Here is a 9,299-nt window from a genome sequence, read left to right on the forward strand (position 1 = left end):
AAAATGATTCAGATGATCCATCTTCTCGAAATTTTTCACATTTGAGGATATTCAGGCCCTGAAGACGGCTGCCAACTTATTTTTGATCGCAGTGGTAGCACCACCAACTGGTTAAAACAAATACAAATTATTTTCGTTGATTTTTTTCTCCGGGCAGGTTAACAAAATCTACCTTACATTTGCTCGGATGAGTGTTTAGGCCTTGAGGATGTCACAATACGAAAGTCTTTCGCCTTCTTCAGAGTGTCACATGATGGTGTCTTGTGGCCCGTCTTTATCAGCTGATGTTCCATGAGGGCGTGACTTACCTGTCACAAGAACGAAGGAAAGTCACGCCCCCCGCTGTCCGTTCACTCCGCCAAAATGCTGCTCCAGGTGGTAGAGAGGATGAAGGCTCCCTTGTCTCTGTTCATGGTTTTTATGCCTCGCTTGCAGATCTCAATGGCCTCTCTGATCCAGCGCTGTTGTTTGTTCTCTTCTGTGCGGATGACCCTGCCCTTCTCCCGGTCCATGATGTGGTTTTCCCTTTTGCAGTGGTCAGTGATTGCTGATTTGTAATGTTCATGTTGTGCTTGTTCTTTTACTGCTCTGATTTTTTAATTTTTTTGACAGGTAAGTCACACCCTCATGGAACATCAGCTGATAAAGACTGGTCTCAAGACACCATCATGCGACACTCTGAAGAAGGCGAAAGACTCGCCGAAACATGTCAGGTAAAAAATTAACCTAAAACATAAATGTCTGCTTTTAATGAATCAGTCAAATATCAATAATAAGAAGACAAAATGAACCTAATACAAATAAATGAATGCTTAATAACTCCCCTGCACATGCTCCTAAAAATCCAAACCTTCACCTGTAAATAAAACGTCCCGACCTGAAGACATCTTAATGTTATTATTTTGTTATACACACAGTGCCGCCAAGTGGAATCAAAAATTTGTTTTTATTTTAATTTTCACGTACTGCACGGTGCCCTTTTGACGAATCCGACTGAAAATTAGTCAGAAAAGACTCAAGACAATGATCTTACTCTCTGCCGAATTTTGTGACGTTTTGGCAAAAGGCGTGGCTATTAAGGTGCTGAAAAGTCCGATTGTACTTTGTGGCAACAAAAGCTCCGGCAACATGACTCAGATGATCCTATCTTCTCGAAGTTGTACACATTTGAGGATACTTCAGCCCTGAAGACATCTACCAACTTATTTTACATCGTAGTAGTAGCGCCACCAACTGGTAAAAGCTAATACAAGTTATTTTCTTGGATGTTTTTCTCCGTGCAACTCAACATGGTCGCCCTCATATATGCTCGGATGACTGTTTCGGCCATGAGGATGTCACAATACGAAATTCATGATTTTTCGTGAAAAGTTGTGGGAGTGGCATTGCACTGTTCGGCAATAAAACAAAGCTGATTATGAGGTTCTAAATATGAACGACAACTCGTAAAACTTTACACACACATCAGGCCGAGCAAATTTATCAATATTTTATAAGTTAGTTGTGCAGCTTTTTTGAAATGGCTCGCCATGGCCCTCGAGAAATGTTAAAAAAAAGCAGCTCTGGTTGAGTGTTTCACCTCGCTTTTTGTAAATTTTATGGAGTACAGTGAACCCTCGGTTATCGCGGTTAATGGGGACCGAGACCACCCGCGAAAACTGAAAATCCGCAAAGTAGCGGCGCACCTTCAAAAATGCTTAAAAAAAATATACAATATATATAATAAATATATATATATATATATATATGTATATATATATATATATATATATACGGGGAGAGAGAGAGTGAAATTCATTTTAGAACAAAAAAACCAAATTATTATTAAAACGTATTATTTTTTTATTCCCCAGCCATTCTTTTTGTATTTATTTAATTACTCCGACTTTTACCTGCTGGTACGCCGTCCGGTGTGCCCTGTGAAATGAAAGGTGGCATTCTTTATTTATTTATTCATTTATTCATTCATAACTGACAGCCTCGCGCTCCGCTCGTGCCCGGGCGGAAGAGGTGCTCCAATTCGGCTTAACTGTGACACACGCCCGCCCTCCTCCCCCGGAACTTCCATTCGGTTAAACTTAGGGGCCGCTTGGCACCGCCCGTGCCCGGGGAAGGTGCTCCTCTTCGGCTTACTGTGACGCGAGCATGCCCTCCTCCTCCGGAGCTTCCATTCAGTTAAACTTAGGGGCCGCTTGGAACCGCCCGTGCCCGGGGAAGGTGCTCCTCTTCGGCTTACTGTGACGCGAGCATGCCCTCCTCCTCCGGAGCTTCCATTCGGTTAAACTTAGGGGCCGCTTGGAACCGCCCGTGCCCGGGGAAGGTGCTCCTCTTCGGCTTACTGTGACGCGAGCATGCCCTCCTCCTCCGGAGCTTCCATTCGGTTAAACTTAGGGGCCGCTTGGCACCGCCCGTGCCCGGGGAAGGTGCTCCTCTACGGCTTAACTGCCACGCACGCCGGCCGGAGCTCTGGTACGGTCCGAACCGCGCGAAACGTCGCCACCGATCGTGTCCGGGAGAACGTGCTCTTCTTCGTCCACTCTCCTCTTCGCCCACGCTCTTCTTCGGCGCACGCCGGCCGTCTAACCGCTCCAGCGCCCCGTCGTGCCGCTCGGCGAAACTACAATGCCCCCGAATATTTTTTAGACCCGCGAAGCACTGAACCCGCGAAAGGTGAACCGCGAAGTAGCGAGGGTTCACTGTATGTATAAGACCAAGACCTACAAAAAAGTCTCTTGGAGCAATGAGCTAGGTTTTACAGGAAGTCGGCCATTTTGAATTTACTTAAAAGGGGGCGAGTCACCACAATGGACTTTGTGTAGAAATTATTATTGGGGCCCGAGCAGCGACGGCGGCGAGGTCCCTATTGTTTTTGTAGAAATTATTATTAGGGCCTGAGCAGCGACCGCTACGAGGTCCCCATTGTTTTTGTGGAAATTATTATTATTTTTATTATTATTATTATTAGGGCCCGAGCAGTGACCGCTGCGAGGTCCCTATTGTTTTTCTAGAAATTGTTATTAGGGCCCGAGCTGCCACGGCTGCGAGGTCCCTATTGTTTTTGTAGAAAATATTATTACTTTTATTATTATTAATATTATTATTATTATTATTAGGGCCTGAGCAGCGACCGCTGCGAAGTCCCTATTGTTTTTGTAGAAATTATTATTATTATTATTTTTCCGATTGTTCGATCGCATTTTTGACCCCCGAAACATGCACAAAAACTCACCAAACTTGGCAGTCTCATCGGGCATGGCGAAAAATTTGATATTTTAACGTCTAATATGAACAGGAAGTGAGTTATGAATTTTTGAAAGTCCGACTTTTGCCCTTTTTTGCATGTTTACAGGGGTCATTCTTTTGCACCCTGATCCTAAAGGCTTCATCTGATTGCCTTAAAATTCTGTCTGTAGCATCTGAAGACCTGGGACAAACACTGGGGCTAAAATTTTTTGTTTCCGAAATACTATATGACGGGGGCGGGGCTTCAAAGTTTTCACTTAAGATTTCCTTCGCCGCAATGGACAAAATGCTTAATAACTCTCCTGCACATGCTGCTAAAAATCCAAAACTTCACATGTACATAAAGAGTCTGTACCTGAAGACATCTATATGTTTATATTCAGTTATACACCTTGCGCCAATCAATATCATTTTTTACATTTTGACGTACTGCATGGTGCCCTTTTAACGAATCCGATTGAAAATTGGCTAGAAAAGACTCAAGACATTGATCTTACTCTATCCCTATTTTTATGACTTTCCTTCAAAGGGCGTGGCTATTACGGTGCCGCAGAGTCTGATTATTCTCCGTGGCAACAAAAGTTCCTGCAAAATGATTCAGATGATCCATCTTCTGGAAATCTTTCACATTTGAGGATATTCAGGCCCTGAAGACGGCTGCCAACTTATTTTTGATCGCAGTGGTAGCGCCACCAACTGGTTAAAACAAATACAAATTATTTTCGTTGATGTTTTTCTCCGGGCAGGTGAACAAAATCTACCTTATATTTGCTCGGATGAGTGTTTAGGCCTTGAGCATGTCACAATACAAAAGTCTTTCGCCTTCTTCAGAGTGTCACATGATGCTGTCTTGTGACCCGTCTTTATCAGCTGATGTTCCATGAGGGCGTGACTTACCTGTCACAAGAATGAAGGCAAGTCACGCCCCCCGCTGTCCGTTCACTCCGCCAAGATGCTGGTCCAGGTGGTAGAGAGGATGAAGGCTCCCTTGTCTCTGTTCATGGTTTTTATGCCTCGCTTGCAGATCTCAATGGCCTCTCTGATCCAGCGCTGTTGTTTGTTCTCTTCTGTGCGGATGACCCTGCCCTTCTCCCGGTCCATGATGTGGTTTTCCCTTTTGCAGTGGTCAGTGATTGCTGATTTGTAATGTTCATGTTGTGCTTGTTCTTTTACTGCTCTGATTTTTTCATTTTTTTGACAGGTAAGTCACACCCTCATGGAACATCAGCTGATAAAGACGGGTCTCAAGACACCATCATGCGACACTCTGAAGAAGGCGAAAGACTCGCCGAAACATGTCAGGTAAAAAATTAACCTAAAACATAATTGTCTGCTTTTAATGAATCAGTCAAATATCAATAATAAGAAGACAAAATGAACCTAATACAAATAAATGAATGCTTAATAACTCCCCTGCACATGCTCCTAAAAATCCAAACCTTCACCTGTAAATAAAACGTCCCGACCTGAAGACATCTTAATGTTATTATTTTGTTATACACACAGTGCCGCCAAGTGGAATCAAAAATTTGTTTTTATTTTAATTTTCACGTACTGCACGGTGCCCTTTTGACGAATCCGACTGAAAATTAGTCAGAAAAGACTCAAGACAATGATCTTACTCTCTGCCGAATTTCTTGACGTTTTGGCAAAAGGCGTGGCTATTAAGGTGCTGAAAAGTCCGATTGTACTCTGTGGCAACAAAAGCTCCGGCAACATGACTCAGATGATCCTATCTTCTCGAAGTTGTACACATTTGAGGATACTTCAGCCCTGAAGACATCTACCAACTTATTTTACATCGTAGTAGTAGCGCCACCAACTGGTAAAAGCTAATACAAGTTATTTTCTTGGATGTTTTTCTCCGTGCAACTCAACAAGGTCGCCCTCATATATGCTCGGATGACTGTTTCGGCCATGAGGATGTCACAATACGAAATTAGTCCTTTTTCGTGAAAAGTTGTGGGAGTGGCATTGCACTGTTCGGCAATAAAACAACGCTGATTATGAGGTTCTAAATATGAACGACAACTCGTGAAACTTTAACACACATCAGGCCGAGCAAATTTATCAATATTTTATACGTTAGTTGTGCAGCTTTTTTCAAATGGCTCGCCATGGCCCTCGAGAAATGTTAAAAAAAAGCAGCTCTGGGTGAGTGTTTCACCTCGCTTTTTGTAAATTTTATGGAGTACAGTGAACCCTCGGTTATCGCGGTTAATGGGGACCGAGACCACCCGCGAAAACTGAAAATCCGCGAAGTAGCGGCGCACCTTCAAAAATGCTTAAAAAAAATATACAATATATATAATAAATATATATATATATATATATATATATATATATATATATATATATATATACGGGGAGAGAGAGAGTGAAATTCATGTTATAACAAAAAAAACTAATTATTATTAAAACGTATTATTTTTTTATTCCCCAGCCATTCTTTTTGTATTTATTTAATTACTCCGACTTTTACCTGCTGGTACGCCGTCCGGTGTGCCCTGTGAAATGAAAGGTGGCATTCTTTATTTATTTATTCATTTATTCATTCATAACTGACAGCCTCGCGCTCCGCCCGTGCCCGGGCAGAAGAGGTGCTCCAATTTGGCTTAACTGTGACACACGCCCGCCCTCCTCCCCCGGAGCTTCCATTCGGTTAAACTTAGGGGCCGCTTGGCACCGCCCGTGCCCGGGGAAGGTGCTCCTCTTCGGCTTACTGTGACGCGAGCATGCCCTCCTCCTCCGGAGCTTCCATTCGGTTAAACTTAGGGGCCGCTTGGAACCGCCCGTGCCCGGGGAAGGTGCTCCTCTTCGGCTTACTGTGACGCGAGCATGCCCTCCTCCTCCGGAGCTTCCATTCGGTTAAACTTAGGGGCCGCTTGGCACCGCCCGTGCCCGGGGAAGGTGCTCCTCTACGGCTTAACTGCCACGCACGCTGGCCGGAGCTCTGGTACGGTCCGAACCGCGCGAAACGTCGCCACCGATCGTGTCCGGGAGAACGTGCTCTTCTTCGTCCACTCTCCTCTTCGCCCACGCTCTTCTTCGGCGCACGCCGGCCGTCTAACCGCTCCAGCGCCCCGTCGTGCCGCTCGGCGAAACTACAATGCCCCCGAATATTTTTTAGACCCGCGAAGCACTGAACCCGCGAAAGGTGAACCGCGAAGTAGCGAGGGTTCACTGTATGTATAAGACCAAGACCTACAAAAAAGTCTCTTGGAGCAATGAGCTAGGTTTTACAGGAAGTCGGCCATTTTGAATTTACTTAAAAGGGGGCGGGTCACCACAATGGACTTTGTGTAGAAATTATTATTGGGGCCCGAGCCGCGACCGCGGCGAGGTCCCTATTGTTTTTGTAGAAAATATTATTACTTTTATTATTATTATTATTATTATTATTAGGGCCTGAGCAGCGACCGCTGCGAAGTCCCTATTGTTTTTGTAGAAATTATTATTATTATTATTTTTCCGATTGTTCGATCGCATTTTTGACCCCCGAAACATGCACAAAAACTCACCAAACTTGGCAGTCTCATCGGGCATGGCGAAAAATTTGATATTTTAACGTCTAATATGAACAGGAAGTGAGTTATGAATTTTTGAAAGTCCGACTTTTGCCCTTTTTTGCATGTTTACAGGGGTCATTCTTTTGCACCCTGATCCTAAAGGCTTCATCTGATTGCCTTAAAATTCTGTCTGTAGCATCTGAAGACCTGGGACAAACACTGGGGCTAAAATTTTTTGTTTCCGAAATACTATATGACGGGGGCGGGGCATCAAAGTTTTCACTTAAGATTTCCTTCGCCGCAATGGACAAAATGCTTAATAACTCTCCTGCACATGCTGCTAAAAATCCAAAACTTCACATGTACATAAAGAGTCTGTACCTGAAGACATCTATATGTTTATATTCAGTTATACACCTTGCGCCAATCAATATCATTTTTTACATTTTGACGTACTGCACGTAGCCCTTTTAACGAATCTGATTGAAAATTGGCTAGAAAAGACTCAAGACATTGATCTTACTCTATCCCTATTTTTACGACTTTCCTTCAAAGGGCGTGGCTATTACGGTGCCGCAGAGTCTGATTATTCTCCGTGGCAACAAAAGTTCCTGCAAAATGATTCAGATGATCCATCTTCTGGAAATCTTTCACATTTGAGGATATTCAGGCCCTGAAGACGGCTGCCAACTTATTTTTTATCGCAGTGGTAGTGCCACCAACTGGTTAAAACAAATACAAATTATTTTCGTTGATGTTTTTCTCCGGGCAGGTGAACAAAATCTACCTTATATTTGCTCGGATGAGTGTTTAGGCCTTGAGCATGTCACAATACGAAAGTTTTTCGCCTTCTTCAGAGTGTCACATGATGCTGTCTTGTGACCCGTCTTTATCAGCTGATGTTCCATGAGGGCGTGACTTACCTGTCACAAGAATGAAGGCAAGTCACGCCCCCCGCTGTCCGTTCACTCCGCCAAGATGCTGCTCCAGGTGGTAGAGAGGATGAAGGCTCCCTTGTCTCTGTTCATGGTTTTTATGCCTCGCTTGCAGATCTCAATGGCCTCTCTGATCCAGCGCTGTTGTTTGTTCTCTTCTGTGCGGATGACCCTGCCCTTCTCCCGGTCCATGATGTGGTTTTCCCTTTTGCAGTGGTCAGTGATTGCTGATTTGTAATGTTCATGTTGTGCTTGTTCTTTTACTGCTCTGATTTTTTAATTTTTTTGACAGGTAAGTCACACCCTCATGGAACATCAGCTCAAGACACCATCATGCGACACTCTGAAGAAGGCAAAAGACTCGCCGAAACATGTCAGGTAAAAAATTAACCTAAAACATAATTGTCTGCTTTTAATGAATCAGTCAAATATCAATAATAAGAAGACAAAATGAACCTAATACAAATAAATGAATGCTTAATAACTCCCCTGCACATGCTCCTAAAAATCCAAACCTTCACCTGTAAATAAAACGTCCCGACCTGAAGACATCTTAATGTTATTATTTTGTTATACACACAGTGCCGCCAAGTGGAATCAAAAATTTGTTTTTATTTTAATTTTCACGTACTGCACGGTGCCCTTTTGACGAATCCGACTGAAAATGAGTCAGAAAAGATTCAAGACAATGATCTTACTCTCTGCCGAATTTTGTGACGTTTTGGCAAAAGGCGTGGCTATTAAGGTGCTGAAAAGTCCGATTGTACTCTGTGGCAACAAAAGCTCCGGCAACATGACTCAGATGATCCTATCTTCTCGAAGTTGTACACATTTGAGGATACTTCAGCCCTGAAGACATCTACCAACTTATTTTCCATCGTAGTAGTAGCGCCACCAACTGGTAAAAGCTAATACAAGTTATTTTCTTGGATGTTTTTCTCCGTGCAACTCAACAAGGTCGCCCTCATATATGCTCGGATGACTGTTTCGGCCATGAGGATGTCACAATACGAAATTCGTCCTTTTTCATGAAAAGTTGTGGGAGTGGCATTGCACTGTTCGGCAATAAAACAAAGCTGATTATGAGGTTCTAAATATGAACGACAACTCGTAAAACTTTACACACACATCAGGCCGAGCAAATTTATCAATATTTTATACGTTAGTTGTGCAGCTTTTTTGAAATGGCTCGCCATGGCCCTCGAGAAATGTTAAAAAAAGCAGCTCTGGTTGAGTGTTTCACCTCGCTTTTTGTAAATTTTATGGAGTACAGTGAACCCTCGGTTATCGCGGTTAACGGGGACCGAGACCACCCGCGAAAACTGAAAATCCGCGAAGTAGCGGCGCACCTTCAAAAATGCTTAAAAAAAATAAACGATATATATAATAAATATATATATATATATATATATATATATATATATATATATATACGGGGAGAGAGAGAGTGAAATTCATGTTATAACAAAAAAAACAAATTATTATTAAAACGTATTATTTTTTTATTCCCCAGCCATTCTTTTAGTATTTATTTAATTACTCCGACTTTTACCTGCTGGTACGCCGTCCGGTGTGCCCTGTGAAATGAAAGGTGGCATTCTTTATTTATTTA

This window comes from Idiotropiscis lumnitzeri, unplaced genomic scaffold (assembly GCF_059441095.1).
Source record: "Idiotropiscis lumnitzeri isolate Australia: NSW breed Sydney's pygmy pipehorse unplaced genomic scaffold, RoL_Ilum_1.0 HiC_scaffold_51, whole genome shotgun sequence".
NCBI lineage: Eukaryota > Metazoa > Chordata > Actinopteri > Syngnathiformes > Syngnathidae > Idiotropiscis > Idiotropiscis lumnitzeri.